The sequence below is a fragment of the Electrona antarctica genome (assembly GCF_951216825.1).
Source record: "Electrona antarctica genome assembly, chromosome: 1".
Taxonomy (NCBI): domain Eukaryota; kingdom Metazoa; phylum Chordata; class Actinopteri; order Myctophiformes; family Myctophidae; genus Electrona; species Electrona antarctica.
In genome coordinates this window covers 45,575,977-45,602,198 of record NC_136806.1, presented here as the reverse complement: position 1 = coordinate 45,602,198, position 26,222 = coordinate 45,575,977, and the positions used below count along the sequence as shown (strand labels likewise).

Sequence of the window (26,222 nt, the reverse complement as noted above, 5' to 3'; positions counted from 1 at the left end):
CGTATAATAGTGGCATTATAGAGGACACTAACAATAGATTTCTTTCACAGCACTGGCATTGCCTTTTCACATTCGTCATGACTTTCCCGTACTGTGACATTCCTTGTCATTAATTAAGAGAATCACAAAGTGTGATCAAGTGCCACAATATGTACGTCTCTCATAGAATGTGACAGAGCTGCCATCGCTTTTTGTCCAATTGAATTATACTGCCATTTCACATCCCTGCACCATGTATTAAGAATAATAATAATTGTAATTCCATATTATATATATGGCTTTGTTGAGTAATATACTATACACTGTTACTAATCGAAATGCCTATGGTGTAAATGTGCTTGATACCTCCTACTGTATAATTGTGCTGTCAACATGTCCAATGAATGTAAAATGTGGTAGCTCTGGAAATGGTTCTTGTGCTTTGTCAGACCTTCGAAACCTTAATGCATTCCGGGGTGAGAGACTCATTTTTAATGATGAATTGAATACTGACTGCATGGTTATTGTTTGACTGAGTTGACTGTCAATGTTAGTTGACGAGGATCTGGCTTTCAACTGTTACAGCTGAGATTCCTCTGAAACCCTTGGCCTATTTGTGGTACGAAATCTATGACCTTCCCCCTGCCAGGGTCTCCTTTCCACCCTAGCTGTGCTGCATCATACTGACCTCTTTCAGGCTGTCGGCCCAATGAGGCCTCATTAAAAAGGGTTGTGGTGAAAGGGGTCCACACAAAGCCATAACCCTTTCCCTCTATTATCTAAGACACGAGCCCTTGTACACACCTTGTACACAACTCACATCACTGTACTGTAAATAGCTGCCATGCCAGCTGGTCAGCTTTTATCTACAGCATGTGCCTTGCCAGTTGCATGGAGGCATACATTCTGTAGTCAGTGTTGGGCCTAATGGAATAGAACCTTGACCCAGCAAAGGATAGTGTCTAATGCCTTGAAGTTGAACTATACAATAAATCAAGCCTATAATGTTCTGTTATTACCATGCTCTATTTATTTAATTCTCTATCTATCTCTCTCTCTCTCTCTCTCTAGATAGATAGATAGATAGATAGATAGTGTGTTTGTTCCTGCAAGGTAAGAAACAGCGATAGCACATTTATTCATCATTGTAACCATCGATTCGTAATATTATTCTGGTTTATCAATTTCTAATCTGCGGGGCAATGGTTGAAGATATTTTTATTTAAATGAACAACCCAAACGTCTACCAAAATGTAATTATGCTTTAAGACAACATTGAAAACATCATAGCTGATTGACAACTAACAAAATTGCATTAGGCTCTGTGTGCAAGGGTCTTTACATAATCCTAACTCCAGGACAAGTTTCTCTGTGCTTTTGTGCAAAGGTACAATACTACTACACTAAAATAGTACTAAAACGGATTGGAATTTAAAAGACCTTAAAAAACAAAGGACCGTGTGCAAAGGAGTATCAAACAGAACTTCTAGCCAAACTTAACATCAAAGTTGTGCAATGAAAATCCATGCTTTCATGTCCCACTACAGAAATCTTTTCCAAACCATTCCCCTAACTTGAGAACTAAGCTCCTCTCACAGGAGAACAAGCACCAGTGATTGGCTGCCTTATGCTGTACTAGGTTTTGTTTGTTGTTTACTCTGACCAAGGAGATGGCGTTCGAGCACCTTTTGATGTGAGAACTAGCTGATGATTTGAAAAGGGAGTAAAAGCTCCTAGCTGTCCCCTCTGACTCCATCCTTGCCTCGTGTGAGTGGAAAGCCTCCTCCTGTCAAACAGCAGGGAAACAAAATCGTAATTAAAGACATTTGTAAAGGGGATTCAACTCTCATTATGGAGCAAGACGACATATGGCCCCGAGGCGGTGTGCTTACCAGGCCAACAATGTCATAAAGGACAATATGGCTGCCTTAAGGTCTGCTGTGACAGAACCAAATGACCCTAGCGAAGATAATCAGCTTTGTGATGATATGTTGACATGGACTGTGCGTCAAGGCAATATTGCACTTTGATGCAAGCTCCACAGGCCCAAAGCTTATTTTGAAATGCGCAGTGAGAGGAACACAAAGTCAGGCATTCCTGCATTGCCTGATTGGCAACACCATAAATGAGCGAGGGAGTTCTGATGGTGCATTAGTTCTCAGCTGAATGAATCCGCCCTTCGCAGCCCCATTCCTGGAGCCGTGTATTTTGGCAGGTCCCAGTAGAAAGGAGATAGACACAAGCCTGGCATGGTTACCAATGAATGGGAAACATTGATGTACTCCTCCGCAACAGGCAGTGAGTGAACTGCAGCCAAGGTTGAGAAGAGACAGTTCCTAGGCGTGCTGTACAAATGTCTGTTGCAGATCGGTTTATGCTGTTCAAACATGAATATCCTGGAGGCTTATGCACTGCCCCCTCATTTTAAGGTAATGACACCCCTGGAAAGAACTGAACTCACTTGTTTTCACAATGAACTGATCATAGCTGGTTCACGCTGGTTCACAGGCAGTAGGCTATTCATTGCATTATGTAATTATTCTGTGGTTAACAACAAAATGTGAGTGATTTTTTTAATTCCTTTGGACTGGAGAGACGCAGGCTATTATAACTTTTATACATGCTCCCAACTTGTACTTTGTAAGTCACTCTGAATAGGATTGCTAAATGGCTATAATTTATAATGCTTTGTATTACATACTACATTAGGTGGGCAGTGACAGTAATGATGATACAGAGAAGCAACAAAGGACATGATTTGAACCACATTTGTGGTACTGCACATGCCCTTGCCCTTGGATTCACCGCTGAACCTACGAGCTGTGGAAAACAATTTTGGCAAGCCTTTTTCATCCTAGTATTAAAAAGTCATGTGTTTGATAGAAAAAATATCCTTTGCTGAAGCAGTAACAGTAATGAGACATAAACCTGAACACCTGTAGTGTTGTGACGAATGACGAATGACGAAGGCATGGCTTGTAACAGCAAAGCCTAATCTATTCCTCCCACAAACCGGAGCACGGATATGTTATACAACCAATGCTTGTGGTTCAAAAAAGCTATATTTGAAATGCGACGTTAACATCACATGTTTTTCTCCAAGGGCCATGAGAAAATCTATACTCTACACACACACACATCACACACACACACACACGCGCACACACGCACACATACTCGCTCGATAACAAACACATTCAGCGCACGTAAATTAATACCCAGCCAGAAATGGCAGCCACAGAGTTCCATAAGAGTGAAGTGAAGCAAAGCAGTCAGACCATGACAAATTGGATGTTTCAGAAATAGAGGATCTTATTCAGGTCAAAGATCAATGACTGTCAATCTGAAGAATTGATGCATACTGTAGATACATTTGGTTCTTTGGTGCAGGTTATCCCAAACCGGTTTCACCCAAACATGGGTATTTACTACTATTTCCGTACATACGTACACGCACATAAACGCATTTCTATACATACAGAAAACCCCAAACCCCGTACATAATATTACAATGAAATCCTCCCCATAGACCGTGACAGAGGGGCGAACTCTACCGAACTTTAGCCACGAGAGACACCGCCGAGCGAGTGAGTTGCCATGTTGACCGCTGCGAAGTTCGGTAGAGCCGACTCGGCCCTGTCCGAGTTTTAACCCAATAGCACAGAATTGTAAATAATGTCAAACCCGAACTCACCCAAACACGGTGAAATAGCACAGATTGGCAATTCCGTACATACAGTACTAGTGAAAGCCACGCCTCCGTCACGGTCAAAACAGTAGTAGTATAATATGTATGGAATTTGGGGTTTTATACAGTAGGTGTGTATGTACGGAAATGCCAATATGTGCTATTTCACAGTGTTTGGTAGAGATCGGGCTCGTTATCCACCCTGTCTATACCACCTGTCTCTCTGCTCACTGTCTCTATCGGAATAATTAAGAAATGTAAAAGGAGAAAAGAAATCTTTCAAAACTGAGAAGTTTTAAATGTGCCTGCAAGTCTTTTTTACTCTACAATTAATGTATTCCTATTATGACATCCATGATGTGAAACAAGCTGTGTATGTGCTAGCGGATAGCAAGGCGACTCCCACCTCTGCCTCACCTCACTTCATGAGTCATGAACAGAAGGGGGATAGCAAAGGCTGATAAGCGGCTTTTAATTCCAATCCATTATTAAGAGCAGGTACATATACGCGATCCAGGCCCACAGCGGGCGTGCAGCCCACACTTTGTATTCAAAAGTGCTTTGGGGCCTCATGCAGTTGTATTACTTTCAGTTACAGCTCATGAATAACATCAAACAGACCATGAAGTGTATAGAAATAGAAAATGTGATAACTACGAGGGTGCATCCATCCCCTGTTTGAAGTACCTCAGCACTTTCACATCTTGGATTGGGGATAAAAGGAAACGTGCGCTGGACTGGTGTAGTAGAGCGGTGTAATAAATAAATAAATTACTGCATTTGTTGATTAGCTGATAATAGATATAGTTGGAAATGAAACAGCCAGTGGCATAATAATTATAAAGTCAGAGGCTACAGCATTGTGGCCATGGCCTCATGCTAATATTTATTCATAACTGATGTGTTGATTTTTTGTGATTTGTTGGCCCTGGGAATGGGAAATATTAATGTTCAAGTATTTCATTACCCAACTCTTATTTGATGCACACAACGCTTATATCTGGTTTGAAATTCCTATATTAGTCGTGGATTTGCTATTGTATGCCGTGCGTTGAAGCATGCCCACATGGCTGCGGAAATGCAAATTGAGTGTTTTTCAAAAGGCCATATTCTGCATTTCAGCGAGGGGAGCCATCAAATGGCTCATCCCTCCAACACAGACCGGAGGGGCTTGCTCATCAATTTCTTTGAGCTCTGGTGAGGTGAAATTCATTACATATTCAAGGATAACAAGACACTTAGCTATATGCCCTCGCTAAATACACTGTCAAACATGGGCGGTGAAGGCTTGCCTCAAATGAAAGAAATTAATCATGACTGCATGGTTCAGCAAAGTCATGCGTTATCACAATTCTAATTCTATTCCATTAATATATTTTTCTATACTCAATGTCAACATGCATTGGGGGAAAGAGCTCTGTTCTCATAGAGGCAGCAATTTCGAAAGGAATTCAGTCAAATATAGAGGCAGCAATTTCGAAAGGAATTCAGTCAAAATTCTCCCCTATGCTGAAAAGTACACATGCTCATTATAGAAACCCAAATGCCAATCCAGGACGTTAATCCACCCACTTCATCCAGAATGAAATGCAACCGCACCTACCTTTGCAAACAGCCAATTAAAATGCTCTGCCACATGACAGACAAACAATATGCTGCAAGGCATCCTTTTGTTCTCATATAGAAGGGCCATCCTTTCTAGCTCATGCCTTTGCAAAGCCCCAGCTGTGTTACATTTTCTGTTATGTTTAGCATAATTTGCTTTAGTTATGATAAGGAAGACCTAACCTGAAATGCACTTTAATGTGTAGTGTTATAATTTGAATATTTCATGGCGAGGCAAAGTTTATTTAAATACAGTAGCATATTTCAAGTGCTGTCGGACAGAAAACTTGAATCTCCATATTTCTTCCTGTAAATTATACTTTGTCATACTACAGTGTCCCGCAAAAATAGCAGATCTACACACTTGTGACATGTTATGAGCTTGTAGATCTGGGCGGTGGTGGCTCAGGGGTTTGAGCCAGTTTGAGCCTGCATGGGCTCCCCCAGAGTTAGTGTTGAAGTGTCCTTGAGCAAGACACTGAACCCCTATTGTGCTGGTTGGTGCCTTGCATGGTTTCCGCCGCCATCGGTGTATGAATGTGTGGGTGAATGTAATGCACAATCTATGTAAAGTGCCTTGGATAAAGGCGCTATATAAATGCACCATTTATAGATCGTTTTGAAGAAAATAATTAAGTGAAAGTGGTTAAGTGTGTCTGTGGGTTTTATACATAATGAACCAATGAAAATCATTAACAAGAGCTTGTGGCTAACTATTGGATCAATTTGGAACACGGGTTCTTTTTAGCATTTCCTGAAAAGTAACAGTTTGTGATGCATAAAGACGATCAATGCATTAGATAAAATGAAAAGAGCATGTCATATATATGTTTTAAACTGTGTCAAACTATGTCAAACTAAACAACCTCATTTGAATGATTCAGTTTGTACAGTAGCCCGGAGTATCTCTGATCAAATGTTCAACATTATCTATCTATAATGTGCGGAATCTCTGCGTGTGTGCTGTGCCGCTGATCTGTACGGTATGCCCATATACTGTATATGTATGGAGATCTGCTTGTCCAGAGCCGCTGAGATACAGAGATCTCCATACTGTATATGGCCGATGGGACAATGTCAGGCAGTCGGGTACAATTATGACATGCAAGTGGGGTTTCTAGTATGTGTACAGTTGGGTGCCACCGATATTGTCCCTTATCATTTGACCCATTTAGGCCTGACCTCAAAATTAAAAAAAATCCTTCTAAATCCTCCAGTTTTCTAAAATAAATATTTTCACGATTTTTCAAAAATAGCAGACCTACAAGCTTGTAGCGCGCCACTCGGTGGCGCGCTATGAGCTTGTAGATCTGCTATTTTTCAATAGCTAAATTATAACAATGTTTAAAACACCAAAAGGGGTTCCCGCCCAAAATGGGTTAACTGTCCTTTTGCGCAGATCACGCAAACCTCAGCAAAAAGAAAATGACAATATCGATGGCCTCCAACTGTATGCGTTATAAAAAATATTGCACAAACCAAGCTAAGCTATTACTGCACCAATCTTCTTGAGTGAGCAAATTAAACACATTTGGGGTGGAGAAAAAAAATAATTCAAAGTTCTATCAGGCAGAGTTTGAGCATGTATTACCCAATTATATGTAGACAGCAGGCTATTGTATATCAACTTTAGAACATGTCTACAGGCTTGAGAGGCCTGTGGATCCAACAGATCCAATATCTCAATTAAAAGGTCCTTGCAGACTGATGCGTTTTTCGGGAAAAACGGCAAATAATTGCATGCATAACCCTGATACGATTGCATGCATGCAGAAAGCACATCCACGGAAATATGGGAGACATTTTCTTCTAGCCCACTTCAGCTAATACGTAAGATATTAATGAGCTCTCTACTGTCTTCATAGTGCATTATTAATTTGGATTCTGCTTTTATGTGCGTCACTTCAGTGCCGGGACAAGTGTTGACCTAACTTTATCCTCGCTAGTCCTCCCCGCTCTATATCTGCCATAACCCAAACAAAGACTAGGTTCCTGTGTGTTCAAAGATCCCATCTGAAGTCTGAATGGGACGAACACACACACACACACACACACACACACACACACACACACACACACACACACACACACACACACACACACACACACACACACACACACACACACACACACACACACACACACTATGCTATAATGTCAGAATCTATTTTAAACTTTTATATAACCTGCCTGATCCTGCAGGCGATCCATCCGTGCATGCTTCATCTATTCTTATATTCATTGCATAAGCAACCAAAACGTTTAAACGTGTGTACTGTGTAGCCCCACAAGTTACACAACTGTTTTGCAGCTGCAATTAATCATTCAATGTATGAACGTCCGTTAAACTGTTAGCCGAGAGAGCACGCACAAAGCACATCAATCAATGGTGTGAATTGCGTGATCGTGGACGTGGATTACTTTACTTATTCATCAAGGTGAAAAGGTCTGTCGAGGCATCGCCTATATGCTATAATTTATTATCTATATAGTTCTTCTCTTTCACGTACGGGTAGGCCTATGGGCTTGAAGTTGAATGTCCCTTAAATAGAAAGTCAGGAAATGAAATTACTTTAATATTTAGGGTTCGATGAACTTCAATCTAGTCTTACCAGCGCTATAGTGCTAGTTTAATAGTTAATTAAATTCCGAGGAGCCGGAGGACTCATTGGTTACAAAAACTTGTCCCCGGACAGCCTCTGCACAGCATAAAGGACTTGTAGCCCAATCGCCAACCAGGCAGTCCGTGTATTATATTTTTGTATAGCCTAAAAGAATATTAAAAAGTTAAATGAAAGTTAAATTTCAAGCGACTCACTGTACTGGCAAAATGGTGCCACCTACTGCTTATTTCCCATAAGTCACGTTATATGAATGGATGGAATCGACCGACAATGCGCTTTTCTTTTTTCGAATTGATGAACATACGCTTCCTATTTTCGCAAAGGCTTAATTGAACTGCACCTACAGTGTGTGCTTGTCTTATGAATATCTATAGTGGTTAAGTTACAGTATAATGGCATGCATCTCCTGTAGACTGCCCTGAGCAGTCTGCTCATGAGAATGTGTTAGAAATGAGAATGCATAGTAAGTAGCCTTGCCGAGCCATGATCGAGGCCCATAGGGCAGGAGCCTATCTCCTGTTTCTGTAGCGTGAGGCAGCTTGATGTACAAGTACACCCCCTGGACATGACGCTAGTATGTCGCAGGGACTTAGCCCCAATCCAACCCTTGATGCTGAGTGTCAAGCAGGGAGGCACTGGGTCCCATTTTTTCTTTGGTATGACCCGGCTGGGGATTGAACCCCGACCTCCCAGTCTCAGGGCGGACACTCTAACCACAAGGCCACTGAGCTGTATAACAAGAACTATGCTCTATGCATAACAGAACCTGCACCCTACAGTCATCTCATTGGACTCACACCTTTCAGTGGGCTAACAAACATCACAACAGAACCTGCACCTTACAGTCATCTCATTGGACTCACACCTTTCAGTGGGCTAACAAACATCACATCAGAGCAAAATGAGCATGGAAACAGAAAGATTGTACTATGCCTATTCATACAGGTATGATGTATGATTCATTGTATGAAGGCTCACTTTGACAAATGAGCTATCAACACAAAATGATATTTGGAATCTGTTCAATTGATTGCAATTGATTTTCTTTTCTTTTTCAATGTAAACTGTGCTTTGTCTGCCTGAAGGTGTCCATTAAGTGCAACGATGAGGTTGAAGATTCTAAGCAGGATTCTAAACCTTTATTATTCACTTTCTGTTCAGATGAATATGTTTTATGGCATTGCGTCCTGCACACTGACAATGGGGCAGCTCCTCATCCATTTTGTAAATGGGGTATGGAGACGTATGTCTATGCAGTATGCAGTAATATGATTATATATTCTGTGGCACTTTAGCCTCTGTAATTATACCCACGCTCTTTGATAAGATAGGCCTAAGCATTCATGCATTTCATCCTACTCAGCATAATGCCTTGCCATAATACTTGGTTGTGCGTCATGATCTCACACACTGGAAATAGCAGATCTACAAGCTCACAACCCATACTGTATGACTGATGTGTTTGTCATACAAGGAAGTATAGAGCGTTGCAGTCCAGCCCCCTTTCATGACGACGAGCGGCCCGGAAGATAATTTCCAATTCATTTTTCCCATAGACGTTTCAGAAAGTATTTATTTAAAGACCTGCAAGCCTCGGACAAAGCCAACTCGGATGGTGACAAATCATGACAATAAACACAATTATTTGGGTCGAACGAAAAGTGTTGTACCCTGCCCTTATTACATCCCTCATTAGACCAAGTTTAACACAACCTGCTGTTTTGCTTACCTCTTCACGCTCTGTGCTCCATTTCATGTTCCTCCACCTTGATCTTCTCCCTCAAAGCCTTAAAATAACCATCATCCTTTTGCTCCTAATCTCAATATCATCTCAGTCCAGCAGGGATGTTTTGACAAAACCTTGGTCAGTGATCGTGGATCACCCCCCGCTGTGTCACGGTCAAAGAACATTTGCACAATCTCTGCTTTGCCTTACTTCACCTTTATGAACAATGTCAAACTAGTAAATGTGAATGTAACTCATGTGTACACGGATTGGAACTTATAGTATGACTATCATATGAAAAGATTTTTAAATAGCTGACGAACAGAAAGATGTACACTCATCCATCCTCACCGTCCCCTCCACAACCACCTACAGATTGCCAGTTCAACTCCAACTACAGGAGTTAATTTGTTAAATAATTCAGCAGTTTTTTTTGCTGGCTACTAGATTCACGTTTAACATATTTTTGTTGTCTGTGTGTTCCTGCATGCGGTTGATCAGCAGACTGGGATCGCCTGTGGCCATGAATGAATGAGAGGGGGCGGAGGTGAGGGGCAAGTACTGTACCACTGAGAAGTTACATTTCTATTTGCCTACTGCACATGTACCATATATATGGTACAATATATGGGGCAAACAAAAAGAAGGAAACTGTACAACTGGGGAAAGAAGCCCAATAGCCAGACCACTGACTGATATTTTGTGCAGGCAGACCTCTGACGAACACCATGGCTTGGTCATTGCAATTATAAATATTATAGTAAGATTTTACCCCCCAACATAGCAAGGCAAAGAAGATGACACTGTAAACAAGTAGAACATCTGGTGTGTGTGTGTGTGTGTGTGTGTGTGTGTGTGTGTGTGTGTGTGTGTGTGTGTGTGTGTGTGTGTGTGTGTGTGCGCGCATGTGCGTGTATTGTGGGGGGGGGGGGGGGGGGGGGGGGCTTGGGGGTCGGTGCACGTTTCCCAAGCGTTGCTTTGGCTAGCTTTGTTTTGGCTATGACTAGCAATGTGTCTAATTTTCTGGAGGGAAAAGCTCTTTAGCAGCCTGCTGCTGGTGGTCTTGTGGCCAGGTAGCCACTTCCCATGCGGCATTAACAGTCCATAGTTGGGGTGGCTCAGACCGTTGATGATTCTGTGAGCTTTGCTGACACAGCATTCATAGTAAATGAGCCTTTGATGGGGGGAAATCATGTCTACTGATGCGTGCCTGGTGGGTTTTGTGCGTAAGGCCAAGGCCCTATAACTATAAGTAAGCTCACTACTCTCTCCCTGCATGGCAAATGATTCTGAATCAGCTTTATTGTCACATTACAGACAGTTTTATGTAAAAAATATCAGTTAAATGCCCAAATGTAAACACAAATCTGAATAGCATTAGTGTCAGCGGCCTGTTTTTCTATTTTGCTCTCCATAAAACAGGTACATTTAGTTTTAGCTAATTATGTGCTTGATAAATAAGAGGCATTTTCAAATAGCTGGCAGGTATTGTGCATCAACAGGGGATCGGTAAGCCTTTCTCACTTCACTGTCTGTCGCCTCCATCATCATTCATGGAGGCAGCGTGCTGCCATCCCAGGTGGGAGAGGGTTACAAGACAGTTTGCAGGCACCTGGATAATGTGAGATGATTTAATTGTAACCCCTATGAAGGAGTGTGCGACTCAGTGAACCAAGGCCTCTCCTCTTACTTAAAGTATAAAGACAATCACACCCGAGTATGCATAAAATAAGTCACTTAGTTTTAGATTTTTCATTCTGAATATTTTAGATGCATTGAATTTTTCATAGAAGTATGATTTATATTCCATACTCATTCTTGGACTTTCTACCCTGGCATCAGCTGATGCAAAGGAGTGTTTGTCATCTCAAGTGCCAAAAGGTGAGAGCAACCAGCTTTAGTTGCAAATGGATGAGAGCTAAGATTGTACATGTCTGTTGGAGTGCCGGATAAATGTATGTAAACTAGATTCCAAACTCCAAAGCGTCCTTTTTTTTCTTTTCAATTCTATGACATATAACCATTATGGATATACAAGGTTTCCACCCAACAGTGACGATATGCTTCCTTGAATGTGAAATAGCAAATATAGCCGATCTACGCAAGCACACAATGCATCACATTGCAACACCTTCTCAGCTTGCAAATTGGCTATTTTCTTTTTTGAGGGGCGCTAGCGCTAATTTACCTGTGTTTGAGCAAATCGGCTTTTTGTGCCAACACAAACATTAAATGCCATTGACAATGAAAGGAGAATTTACGTCGTATGTATCTGAGCAAATCAGCCTTTGTGCCAACACAACACACACATTAAAGCGCAAATAACATGCATTTTAAAACGGCTTTTAATATTTAATATCATATTGTCTATGTCCCTCAAAGTTATTTCTAATGGTTTGAGACTCAATCACCACTCTGATATAACCAGTCCTTTGAAAGCAGTTTTAGCTGCAGTACCACAATGTCCTGAGGTGGTGGGGGTGCTGATATGCAGATTATTTAATATTTGAGTCATTATAATACTGATGCTAGATAAAACCAGGCTTGTTTCCATTCCATGCCAGCTTGGAAAATCAACAATGGTGGACAATGTAAACAAAGTGGAAATGCAAATTTGGAACTGAAGACTGAAGAAGAGGAGGAATTATACAAAGTAGGGTGACATTGATGGGGACAAAATCAGTTGAGCTGTTCCTGAGAGCAATTTCCATTAAAACACCCATATGATATGAAAGCCTGATTGTTCAAAATTGGTTATTTGTGGGGATAGAAAACACACATGGGAGCCCCAAAAACACAAAAGTGAAAAAGTTGAATTTTACGTTAGGTCCTTTAAATGCCATTGACAATGGTTAAAAGATAATAACATAAGTTGACAAATGAATTCATTAGGAAGTATATTAATGTTTTTATTGGATGATGTACGATGGTAAGAGTGCCCCTCATTTCATACGGGTGTGAAATATTATGACACAGGAATCCCAAAATTGGCATGCTGTTAGGGTTCATGTGGTTATTATTATTTTATTTATGTATACCGGTATACAGGGTATAATTCTCACGTCTTCGTTTCAAATGGTGGATGAGGTCATTTTGGAATACGTTAAGTGGTTCTTTCAACCTCTTCTGGATCAGGGTCCACTTGAAAATATTGAAAGAATTTGTGACGTTTCTGATTCAGTCATTATTATTTTATTTTATTTGTTCATGTCATATGAAAGCAGGGAATCATAGCTTCAAATTGACATACTTATTGGTTGTTCAGTTAGATATGGAGATGGCTTATAGAGTAATGTCTTGCAGAAAACAGCGAGTTGAGAAAACAGGCTTGAAAGGTTCACTTCTGTGGACTCTAACATTACACCTAGCTACATGTTTAAGCATTTATTTCATATTTACATGTCAAATTCAGCTCTGACATTTATTTCAGACATGCTCTAGTATGTGAAGAGACTGCCTGTGCTATTAACTCATTTTGGATAATAAAATTAAAAAAACGTTTTTTCTCCTCTCCTCTTAGTCTTGCCACCATGACTGTCTCTGTATCAAAAATGTATGGCCCACCCATATGGCCGGTTAAGTTATCAGATGGGTGGGCTGCATGCATTCTTAGAGCATGTTTATTTTAATGTCAGTCAATCGATTGTGTTCCACCTTGGATCAATGGAACTGGAATACATTTAAGTTCTCATTGATTAGTATCACTGTTAAATATTAATGTATATTATTCAATTCTGTTTTGCCAATTATTTGCCAATTATTTGCCAATTATTTGGGGGCCTTGCAATGCCCTCATAGCATACCCTCAGGGCCCCGGCCCACAGGTTGAGAACCACTGCTTTGCATGACGGCTACTCGGCTAGCACCATCAGTAAACACCAGGAGGGGCCCTTCCTGTGGCTCTGGGAGGGAGCAGCTGTATCATTATGTTACACTCACTTTTAAGGGAGTGAAACAAACTGCTCAAATGGGTAATATCCGTTCTTTTATGCTAATGGGGTTTGCTTTAACATCTCAGAGGATCGGCATGGGTTAGATAATTAGGAAACTTCAAATCTCTTCACTGCAGGGACTCAGGGAGGCATGCCGACCTTCTGCAGGGGCAGGTGTGCAGAGTGCCATGAAATAATTTGAAGAGTTTAATCCCGGATTGTGGTATTATTCACCAAAATATATATTTTATACAATATATATAATTTTTATATATATATTGTATGTATTTATACTATACTGTACATACATACATACATACAGACAATATGTTCTGCGTTAAAGTACACTTTTCTAGTTGTATATGCTAGTCAAACAATATAAGCATGCATTCCGCTTTTTGTCAGGTGAAACCACCTGACTAATGAAAGCTCATGAAAACTTCGGCCTAACCTGATTGGCTCCTCTGGACACCAAGCAACGGCAAAGCTGCCCTCTGGCCAATGGGAAGAGGAGGGGCAAATATCCCTGGCAGCCACGCAGGCTGCATGCAGTGCAGACAAACCTGGAACGCAGCAGATCACAGTCACACTCAGGGTGACGGGGAAGGAAACGTATCGATATAACTAGTACTCGATATAACTTCAAACTAAATGCGGCTGAAACAGCGCAGTGCAGCCAATGTAAAGCCACAACAAAACACAGTCATTGAACCACGCACAGAACGTCAGAAACTAACGCAGACAACCGCCGTAAGGCTGTAACAAACATACACGTTACTAAAATAATAATCATACTAACATGGGGGGGAGAACACAACGGAGACAGCTCTTCTTTCACCTGACTAATATCACTATGTGATCATTTCTTGTTATTTTTTTCTTTTTCTTTTTTTATGGAGTGGCTTTGTAAACACTAACCTTGCTTCACCAGGCTTTCCACCTCGGAGGAAAGCCTGGTCTGTGTTACTAAATTGCAGTGTGATCCGGTCGGGAGCGGATGATATCGTTAGATTTGTTACGTCATGTTGTAGTCATTGTTTTGTAGTCATCAGGCAGGAACCCTGAATCTGGAACTAACTTTCCCTCAAACCGATTTTCCCCAATAAAAGCGTGATTCGTTGTCTCGTAGCCTGTGGCTTTTATTGGGAAAAATAGGTTTGATGGAAAGGAAGTTCCAGATTGAGGGTTCTGGCCTGATGACTACAAAATAATGACTAGAACATGACTTAACAATATTGTGTGTGTGTGTGTGTGTGTGTGTGTGTGTGTGTGTGTGTGTGTGTGTGTGTGTGTGTGTGTGTGTGTGTGTGTGTGTGTGTGTGTGTGTGTGTGTGTGTGTGTGTGTGTGTGTGTGTGTCAATCTGATCAGCGCCATAATTTATTCGTTCATGTGGTTACCACCAGAACATCTGGAGTGGTTGGAGGTGGTTTGCCTACAGTATTTTCTTTATTTTGTAGACTCTAGAACGGAGAAGCTATTATGGTAGTTACCATATTATTATATGGTAGTTACCATATTATTATATGGTAGTTACCAACTTACCATATTAGCTTCTCCGTTCTAGAGTCTGTTACAAAGCCTAAAACCCATGGCTGAGAGAAATACTTACTGCACAACAGTTGTTAGAACAATTAAATATTCAGTACACTGAAGCTATTTGTACTGTACTGCCTCAGCATCACGCACAGGCAGTAACAGCTAGGCATCAGCAGAACTGCATTTTGGCATGGGGAAACACAGGGCATGACGTCACACGAGCATGTATTGTGGCCTGGGATTGTAAAATAAACAAAACCATGTACATTATAATCTTTAAAGGCATCCCAAAAAGGTACACAGTAACATCCTCACAAGTGTGAAACTTCTCTTGCAGTGTTGTTCTTGGACTTGTCCTATAGGTCAGAGAACTCCAGAATATGAAACATCTGAATGATACATGTTTGATGTTTATCACATGACTTTAAAGAAGAAAATGAAAATCCATGGAAAATGTATTACTATGAAATTGTGCATTTCCCGTCAGTCAGTCAGTCACCCCCAGGCATGACCATATATGGTCATGTCATATATGGTTACCACCAGAACATCATCCATATATGGATGATGTCATCGATGTTGGCCAGCAACTCTACAATACATCTCACCTCAAACCCTTAGATCTCCATATATGGAGCAGACCTGTTCTGACATTCCATATGTTGATCCTTCCCCATCCATCCTTCCTCGTCGATTAAACTCTAGACAGGCCTATTAGTGCAGCCGTGCCCAGCAGCCGGCGAAAACTAGAGTTCGCAACAGGCGCGAAAAATTAAGGCCCTGTACACTCAAGACACACTCCATATATGGCCAATACAGAATTCATTCCATATGTTGATCTGACCCCCTATGCCAAAGCGCCAGTGCTCGCCCAGCATTCTGAAATGTCACCCAGGCGGATATGTTGATCTGACCCCCCATTCCAAAGTATGGAGCTCTCTGGTGGAGCTGTTGCCCCCGCGACCCGACTAAGCGGTTGAAGATGGATGGATGAATGATTAATTCTTAATTACATTTTAAGACCAGCCACACATTTCCACAATTATTTTGTTCATTACAACTTGATCCAAATTAATACAAATGTATTTTCCTGCTACAGAGTGTTTTTATTTTCCCCATAAATCAAAATTTTAATAATTATGATTAAAATGGGGTGATTGTCGGCAACAGTCAATTATATCTTCCTCGATATTTGTGGACAATTCAAACTAACTTTTTGTTTGTCTTTTGGTGTTTAAATGTGTGTAGGCATACTATTTAATGTGTTTGTTTAAGATAAGCATTTCTGCACCATTATTGGTTGACAGACCAAGACCCAGCTTGCACTTTACTGTTGAGTTTAGTATAGATATACTGTACAAGAAGAAACATCATTGCAATAATGTTGATGTTGTACTCATACCGCTCCATTTACAGTCAGTGGACAAACCTTCGTTTTATAATCATTGTATGGAAGAAAAAATGTAGGATATACAAAATGTCACTTGTGGTCAGTTGTCACAGGGTCAGCTCATTATCTATGGAGATTTACTAACAAGTAATTAACTCATCTATTGATCAATGTGTGGTCACACAGTGTATTATGGTATTGACTTGTCACCACAAACACCACAAACCAAATGTGCCAATGACTGTTTGTATTCACAGTCATAGAAAGGCACACTGTGAATGGCTGCACATGTCCATTCCACGCTGTGCTTCTATGTCAACCACACAGAAGGGGAAGTAATCGATCCACGATGGCATCCATGATGATACATTTGTTCAATACAATGCAATGAATAGAATGGTACTGCATACAAGCAATAAGTGACGTTGGGTCCAGCAGCAAAGAAGATGTTTTTTGAACATGGAAGTACAACACTTATCTACTGTATACAGTATATGTTGTACCTTCATCCCATTTGATAATCTGATTACAGAAAAAGAATACAAGCAAACACTCAATTTACTGCATAGATTATTGAGAAAACTAAACATAATATGGATGATGAATGAAAGATAACCAATGTGAGCTATGTTCAGATGTGGAGACGGCAAACAATGCATACAATGGGACCAGTCTAAGAGAATGACGTGCTTGGTGGAATGCCTATAGATAGTGTTACATGTGAATCCATAATCTGAATTTAATCCTACTATTAAACCCAAACCACACCAATGGGTCACGCTAAAAACGTTTTGTTGCGTCTCGACTCATTGGTGTGGTTTGGGCTTTAGGCTCTCCTTTTAATGTTTAGGGGCTTTCTGTCTATGCATTTACATTTATATCTCATACTGTATAATATAATCCCCACTATCCAGTTGTACACCAAGGTGATGGCTTGACATTTCCAAGTACTATTTTCTCTAGTTAAGTATTGATTCTCTGTTCTGCTGCCTAGGATGGTGTTCTCCAACAGCTCCGGTTTCTGTTCGCAACTTTGTGGCCGTTGTGTTTGCTCCTGGTTTGAGTGTGCAGATTGACAAAGACTAAACTAAACTGTTGAGGTTTGGGGGGATACAGATTATACGGATATGGTCCTTAACATTGTCTGTGTGCCCAGAGAGACAGTATTCCCAGAAGATCCACTCACTGGCACACCACAGATGTATTCCGCTATGTTCCCGTCACAAGTATCTCCGTCACACTTCCCTGTGTGTGTGTGTGTGTGTGTGTGTGTGTGTGTGTGTGTGTGTGTGTGTGTGTGTGTGTGTGTGTGTGTGTGTGTGTGTGTGTGTGTGTGTGTGTGTGTGTGTGTGTGTGTGTGTGTGTGTGTGTGTGTGTGTGTGTGTGTGTGCGCGTGCACATGTATACCTATGCGCACGTCTGATTGTGTGCATGTCCACACCGAAGGGCTTAGTAACTTCCAAACTGTTTTGGCACATTACAATTCTGTGTTATTCCTTTAATCCATAGTTAATGTGGATTATGGGAATTACATTTGTTCACAGAGGTATTCATTTCAGCATAATGAGCTGCACAGTACAACTGCTAAATAAACCTAACACAGGTTTTAAAATTGTTAATGGTCACTATTCTTCCGACCCTGGACAAAAGGTCTTTACTATCAACATTTTGTCCAAGAAAACGTATGCACATTCAAAATACACTGGTGCCTGGGATGTTCTCCAAATGTTGTAAATTGATATTGCAGTATTAATGTGTGCCTGTGAGCGGGTAGCAGGAAACTGCATGCAAAGGACAGGATGGTTTTCAAGACTTATTTGTGCATTCACTTAATACAATTGTAAATGTTTAATGCTTAATGGCCACCAAATTAGACTCTCTTTATGATCGACGAAGTCATTACCTACTTGAATAGTTTGTGATTAAAGAAACATTCTTTAATAGCACCTATAGATGAATATAGCTTAAGCAGTCTTACAAAGCACCTTAATAAGGTAAGGGAGATTATGTTCGGTTCACCTTTCTGGAGACTTTTTTGTAGATATTCATGCAGACTAAGTCACAGTGTAAGAAGCCCATCAGTGCTGCGTTGACTCATTTTGGCCAAAGGGCCATGATCATACTGTACAAGCAAAATGGCTTTTAAATTCGCCTTCCAGACACATTTCCAGTTATTCTGTATAAATACTATGATGGATATGTTGTTTAACATGGAATCCCCACATGAAAGGTAAACCAAAATAAAAAGCCTGAAAGGGGGCCCGAAGCACATCTACTTTTTCTCCCTCATTGAGAATGTTGAGCTATGTATCAATTATGCAATATCACATCAAATATAACAGGCCTGTGCAAAACTTTCAGCTTCAGCAAGTGTTTGTATATTGGTATGATAGGTTTGTGCTCAGATTGGTGGGAAGTACTGCATATATAACAATCTGTATAGTCTGTACAGTAACTGTATGAAAAACAAAGTTTTTGAGTGGTTGGGTTGGGGACTTTAAATAGTATGCTCATGGAATAGCAAGTACTGGCCAAAGGCCTTACGTGCATTTGCATATTTTAGCTCGTCTGAATCTGAATTCTTGCACGGTATGTGTGTTTTTAGTAGTGTTAGTTTCTGGCAAACCAAGACCGCTTCAGGGGTGTTGCAGACCGGTTGGACAAATCAAAAGGAACCCTATGTTTGCTCAGACACTTGCAATGTGGACTGAAGGAATGAAAACATGATGGTCTAGAGAGGATGAGCTTGCCAACCTGCCAAATGCCTTTCAAGACTAAACTGACTTTGCTGGAGGCATATTGGATTCCCATCCCAGCACCCACACTCCCTAGAAACAGTTACATCTGATTTATACTAAGGTGTGTGCCAGAAAATGGCAGATCTACAAGCTCTGCAAGTTTATACGTAGATTGGCTATTGCCGCGCAAGAGAGTATAAATCAGGCATTGCAAATTCACACTTACACAGGAAAGGGCATGCAAGAATTCAACTCCAGGCAGTTTGTACATCAGAGATTATGTTCCTGGATGTATACACTGGTTGTCTGGGGACTGTGCATGTTGCCTGGGTGTTTCTGAACTGCCCATTATCTGGCCACTGTCAGGATGTAATGGGAAGTGACTACCGCCGGCTTGGAGACTCTGCATACCTACTCAGCACATCTCTCATCACACCATACAGAGATAATGAGTATTATCCCAGAGGCAAAAGAAATTCAACACACAACAAAACTCAACTAGATTTGTGATTGAAAGGGCACAATACCTAACCAACGGAACATCTCAAGAAACTCAGTGGTAATTACAGCTGCGTGTGTTCAACAAAAATGTCCTCTTGAGGGATGATGGGCAACAAGTGGAGAGGGTTGTGCAGATGTGCATGGCAATGATGACAATGAATATCAAGCAGTAAACAATGACAATACTACCAGTAAGACGCCTGAGGGCGAGAAGCGCGTCTTGAGTGTACAGGTTTTGATGAGGTCAGATCAACATATGGAATGTCAGAAAAGGTCAGCTCCATATACTGTATGGAGATCTAAGGGTGGCAGCGGGGACCGTGTCTTGAGTGTACAGGGTCTGATGAGGGCCCAGGTAGGGCCGGGCCTTTAGTTCTCGCCGGCTGCCAGGCACGGCTGCAGAAATAACTTTGGGGCAGGCCCGTCTAGAGTTTAAATGGACAGGTATCAGTCAAAAGGGAGACATTGAAGAGGAAGGATGGATGGGGAAGGAATATATGAAACAGGTTCTGACAATATCCATATACTAATATTGATGACATCAGGGATCTCCATATACGGGCTTAATTGCGACAGCAGGTCGCATTTACTATGATCCCTGATCATAGTGATGTCACGAGACCTGGGCACAATATATGGGGGCTTTCCCCATGTATGGGGATTTTGAGTGATACACTGACGGACAAAAAACCCATGATTCCATAGTTAACTGCGACCTTCGGTCGCTACAAGTCAAAGAAAAAGTGATTAACTACATTTGGTTTAGGGTGATTTAAGTGCTGTTTATCTACTTAAGTTTGGTTCATCTAAGTTTTCAGAAATATTTGTTTCTTAAAAGAGTGGAGAGAGAAAACTAATACTGAATAAAAAAGCCACAATTGCATGTATTAAGAGTATGAGATCTGAAGGCCACTTTATGCTTTGTGCGACTAGTGTCGAACGATGCGTTGCAAGACAAAAGTGGCGTCAAAATGACAAAAAAAAGTTACGTTTTTATGAGCCAATGAAAATAGCTGTTTTGTGAAAATTCTTCTTCTGCCCCTAATACATACATGCAGCGTCATATGCTGTATGTATGTATGGTAGAAGGTCATGCCAAATTGCACTTACCTCAATTGGCCAAAGGGCAGTGCTATAGCAATTTCTTTTAATTTAAACATTTGAACAGGCATAACTCATGCATTGTTTGGCCAAAAGTCATGGCACTTGTTTTCTCATGGGGAACACATCTGTCACTTTGTAAGTAAGTAAGCTCCGCCCCCAGATATTCCGCCATTTTGAGCAGTTTGAAAAATGCTTATACCTGATTTTCTGCCTGGATCTTTGAGATATTTGCGTGAAACGTTTTACACAATATATGGAACATTATCTGAAATCCAAGTTGAACACACTGTAGTAATGAATAATCACATGCCCAAAACCAGGACACACATACCGTAATTGTCATCAAAAACACTGCATGATTCTGCTGTTAACAATAGAACAACTGATTGTGTGCTGATAGCTCAGTAGGTAGAGCTCTCGCCTTTGGAACAGAAGGTCATGGGTTCAAATCCGGGCACAGCCTACTCAGCATATGAGTCTTCAAGAACAATACCCCCCCCCCTGCAATTAAAACCAACCCTGTCACAATTACATGGTCTTATTTTTCTCAAGTTCAGTCTTCCATGTTTCTATGGCTTATTGTGCATAATGTTCTTATTGCTTATTGCCTTCCTGCTTGGTCCCGCCTTATCGCTGCTTGCAGCTATATTTGCTTTTCTAATTGTTAATGTACTACTAATTGATTTTCATTATTTTTGTTTTCTTGCCTTTATTAACAGTTACAAGTGTAGAGAGACAAGAAACGGGGAGACAGAGTCGAGGAGTGACATGCCGCAAAGGTCTGCCTGGCCCGACCGGGATTGGAACCGGGGACTCCAGCCGATGTGGTACATGCCTTAACCACTCGGCAATCTGCACCCAATAGTAAGTCAGTGTTTTTCACATCGGCCTTCTCTGTTTAGTGCACCTTTTCTCAAAGTGAGGCCCAGGGACTCCCAGGGGTCCTTGAGGGGCTTCAGGGGGTCCCCAACTCAATAAGTTAAGGCCGGGGGAGACACATGAGGTCACAGTGATTAAAAATAATAATACAAAAATAATAATAGAAAAACAAAATGTATATTTCGAACATCAATTGTTCAAAACTTTACAAAACTACGGGGACTGTGTCAATCAGTGGTATCAGTATGTCAACTGATGGATGTGTGGATGTATTGGTTGGTGTGTGTAAGGTGTAATGGTGTGTAATGTGAAAACATAACTAAACAGTGCTAAATCCTAAACAAAGAAGCAAACACACAAGGTTCTGGTCCTAGGGAAAGAGAGAGTGAACTGCCACAGCCAGGCCTTAAATACCCCTGGGGGCCAGGTGCTCCCAGTTGCATTAATTATCTCCTCCCACCAAGATCAAGGGCAAGGTTATCATCACACTATCCTTGCTAAAGATAGGTTCATAATATAGCATCAAAATCGATTTAACCAATTGAGCAGTACATACACGTATGTACATCACCGATTACAAGCTCTTAATGCAACGCAGGGCGTCACGTTGTGAGCTTGGGTACTTCTGACACAACCACCATGCGAGAGAAAATGTACCTCAAAGCCCGTTGCAGCGGTTGCACACATTTTTTGATTGAGCATGCCCCTGGTAATAGGAAGCTTCCTTGCAAATGAGACACAGTGGCGAAGGTATATCTGTGACTACTCCAGTGCAATTCCCATGAAAGCATGGCTGAACGATAATCACTGGACTTCTTCATTAATGTATAGCCTTAAGTCTGACTGTGGACAAAATGCTACAGGGAGTTGAATGTGAATAACATACCGCCTGGTTAAGCATTATTGTTTGGCAGTGGTTCTCTAGTGGTTACACCAGCCTCTGCATCTTGCATAATCTTGAAGTTAAAATAAAATAAGTTAGTTAGTTAGTGTTCATGTGTTAACATTTTGTTAATTCATGGTAATGTGTGATTATAATTTTGTTATGTTATCAATTTAATTTGTTATGGATCTCTGAGCACCCACTGCTCCATTTGTTGCTGCTCCTTGTGTTGAGAGACTAATAGGCACGGCAGGGGAAATGTGCAGAGAGATTGCCTAAGAAAGGTATATTACTTATCGGATGTTCTCAATTTAAAACCCTCTCTTTGGGAAAAAGTAATTATTCCAATGGCTTTGTGTATATGCACTTTTTGCATATACTTATACTGAGACGGTGGTTGAGAAAATGTGTTAATTTATTGTCCACATGTGGAAATTTGTCTTTGGTCTCAACAACAGTAAAAAACAAACAGCGACGACAACAACAGCAACAACACTTACACAATTATTTTCATGGCAAAAATGCAGGACAACAGTGGTAAATACATTAAAAAACAAATCTAGCAAGACATGGTATCATTTAGTGCCTTAATGGCATTAGGGAAGAAGGAGTTGTAGTTCTAGTGGACGCCGGCCCAGGCAATATAGTGACATTATACTGTTTATCACCATATATTATAGTCCCTGATTATAGTATAAGACAGAATGTCAACTTTTACTATCTACTGTACCGTACCCTACGTACACATTTTTCTCTGGACCATTCAACCACAAAAATAATAATAAAGAATACAAAAATAAATAAATAGGGAAACATAACTTTACTGTAAAAACCTTTACTGCACCAATCATCACTCTTAAGAATATCCCACTGAGTGCACTACAAAAATCAGGAAACTAATTCATTCAGGATGTCTCATCAACATGAAATTTGCATAGGGATTTTGTGGAGTACTGTTCTGTGAGGCTGTCAGAGGGTTTCATTATACGTTGCAGAAAAGCAGAACATCCATCTGTCAGTGAGGTAATTTTTTTAACCCCCTTAGAAAACTGATCCTTTTGCACATAATAGAGGGTATGCGACTATGCGCATGCATAAAGTGAATGGCAAATTGAGTGGCAAAGTGAGTGGCAAAGTGAGTTTAACGTTGTTTAATGTTCTTTAATGCAATCATATTGGACTTTTCTGTTTGGATGTATGGGCTGTCAAGGCTAGAAAGTAGTTTTTTGGCACTCAGTATGCGTTCCCGCATAACTTCCTGGTTTGATGATGATGTCACACGCATAATATACAGCAAGAAACATCAAGATATACTGTATTATCAGGCTTATCAGAGAGAAGAGAACCGCTTCTCTCTGCAAGTCTTACCATGTGTTCAGCTCGTCCTTTTATAATTAACTGGCTGTCATGTTAACCCTTCCTCAACCTCGCAAGCTTGCACGCACGCACGCAGGCTGGCGTGCACATGCACATACGTACTCAAGCAATTGCGAGTCATTCATCACTTGAAATTTCTCTGTCATAGCGCTCATAGAAAAGCAGCAGGAACCATCATATCTGCCACTTGTACCTGCTGTATTTGATGATGTGAAAATCTTTCATTTTAAAGCAGGTAGGATTAGCATGCATACCGGTCCGTGCGCTGTAGACTTGTGTTGTGTTGGATTACTGGAAACATTTGTCAACAACATGGACCTGTTGAAGCTGTATGCTGTACTAACCTTACCGCAGTCAGTCTCTCATCACTGTTTCCTACTACTGTATATTATTGAACAACTTAGAATTTAGAATTTAGGCATTTAGCAGACGCTCTTAATCCAGAGCGATTTACATTTAGCAAGAACAAAAGCATGGGAATACATCACATATATAAAAAGCATTTATCAAGAAACATGCGTAAGCTAAGAACGTAGCTAGAACATATCTATATAATGACACTGTACATATAAACTATACATATATACTATACTATGCTGTACATATATACTATGAAGTGCTATGACTACATACAATGCAATTATTGTGCTGTCTACATAACATGCTATAAGTCTGTATCAAATGCTATCTAAGTCTAAAAAGTGCTGTCTAAGGGGGTAGGGTAAGTGCTATGGGCCATGGTGGAGTCTGAAAAGGTGGGTTTTCAGACTATGGCGGAAGATTGGGAGTGATGCTGCAGTTCTGACTGCAACGGGGAGTGCATTCCACAGTTTTGGAGCCAGAAGGGAGAAGAGTTTGGGACGTGTGGAGCGTTGTCCCGGCGTTTTTTGTGAGGGTACTTCCAGCTTCCCTGCATTGGCTGATCTGAGTGCGCGGGAGGGTTTGTAGGGTTCAATCATACTTGCAAGATATGGGGGAGCCATACCTCTGGTTGCTTTGAATGCCAGCATCAGGGTTTTGTATTCTGTGCGGGCAGCGACCGGGAGCCAGTGGAGGGAGCGGAGCAGGGGGGAGACATGTGAGAATTTTGGCTGGTTGAAGACCAAGCGAGCCGCGGCATTTTGGATCAGTTGGAGAGGCTTAAGTGCACATGCCGGTAGGCCAGTAAGGAGGGCGTTACAATAGTCGAGTTTTGACAAGACTGTTGTCTGGATTAGGAGCTGGGCTGATTCCTGGGTGAGGAACGGTCTAATTCGTCGTATGTTATAGAGTGTGAACCTGCAGGATCGAGTGACAGCTGTGATGTGAGTTTTGAACGAGAGCTGACTGTCCAGGACAACACCAAGGTTCCTGGCTGTTGGGACAGACGTTACCAGGGCGTTGTCTACGGAAATAGTTAGCTCCCGCATAGGGCAGGACTTAGCTGGGAAGAAGAGAAGCTCAGTCTTGTCTGGGTTCAGCTTGAGGTGGTTGGAGGACATCCACTGTGAGATGTCAGCCAGGCATGCAGTGATGCGCTCTTCCACCTGAGAGGCAGAGGGGGGGAAGGATAGAAACAGTTGTGTGTCATCGGCGTAGCAGTGATATGATATATTGTGAGCGGAGATGATAGTGCCAAGGGATTTAGTGTACAGTGAGAAAAGGAGGGGACCAAGTACAGATCCCTGTGGGACCCCAGTTTGGAGGGTTCGGGGGGATGATAGCAGACCTTTCCAGGAAACCTGGTAGGTCCGGTCGGTGAGGTGGGAGGAGAACCACTTCAGTGCCGTCCCACCGATGCCTAGATCCGCTAGGGTGTCTAGGAGCAGCTGGTGGTTCACTGTGTCAAATGCTGCTGATAGGTCTAGGAGAATCAGGACTGCAGAGTGGGACGCAGCTTGGGCAGCATGTAGTGCTTCTGTGACTGCCAGCAGGGCAGTTTCTGTGGAGTGGGCCTTTTTGAATCCGGACTGGTTGGGATCCAGCAGGTTGTTCTGTGAGAGATAGAGAGAGAGCTGGTTGGAGACAACACGTTCAATGCTTTTAGAAAGAAATGAAAGGAGTGATACCGGTCTGTAGTTCTTGACATCTGAGGGGTCAAGGGTTGGTTTCTTGAGGAGTGGCGTTACTCTGGCTGACTTGAGGGCAGATGGGACGCAGCCTGAGGTTACTGAGGTGTTGATGATGGAGGTGATGAAGGGGAGCAGATCAGGTGCGATGGTCTGGAACTTAACTTAACCCCTATATACTTCATTGTATGATGTATGATTTATGATGATG

The 26,222-nt window shown here is 41.4% G+C and overlaps 1 protein-coding gene across 2 annotated transcripts in view; it reads left to right on the top strand.

Moving 5' to 3' along the window:
* The window catches only part of lingo2 (leucine rich repeat and Ig domain containing 2), a 540,448-nt gene that overhangs the window by 158,704 nt on the left and 355,522 nt on the right, over positions 1-26,222 (top strand). The window contains exon 3 of one of the 2 annotated variants that reach the window (XM_079499246.1): positions 21,544-21,688. The gene's annotated coding sequence lies outside the window, so the exon portion shown is untranslated. The remainder of the gene's footprint in view (positions 1-21,543; positions 21,689-26,222) is intronic. The other variant, XM_079499245.1, reaches the window with a different exon arrangement.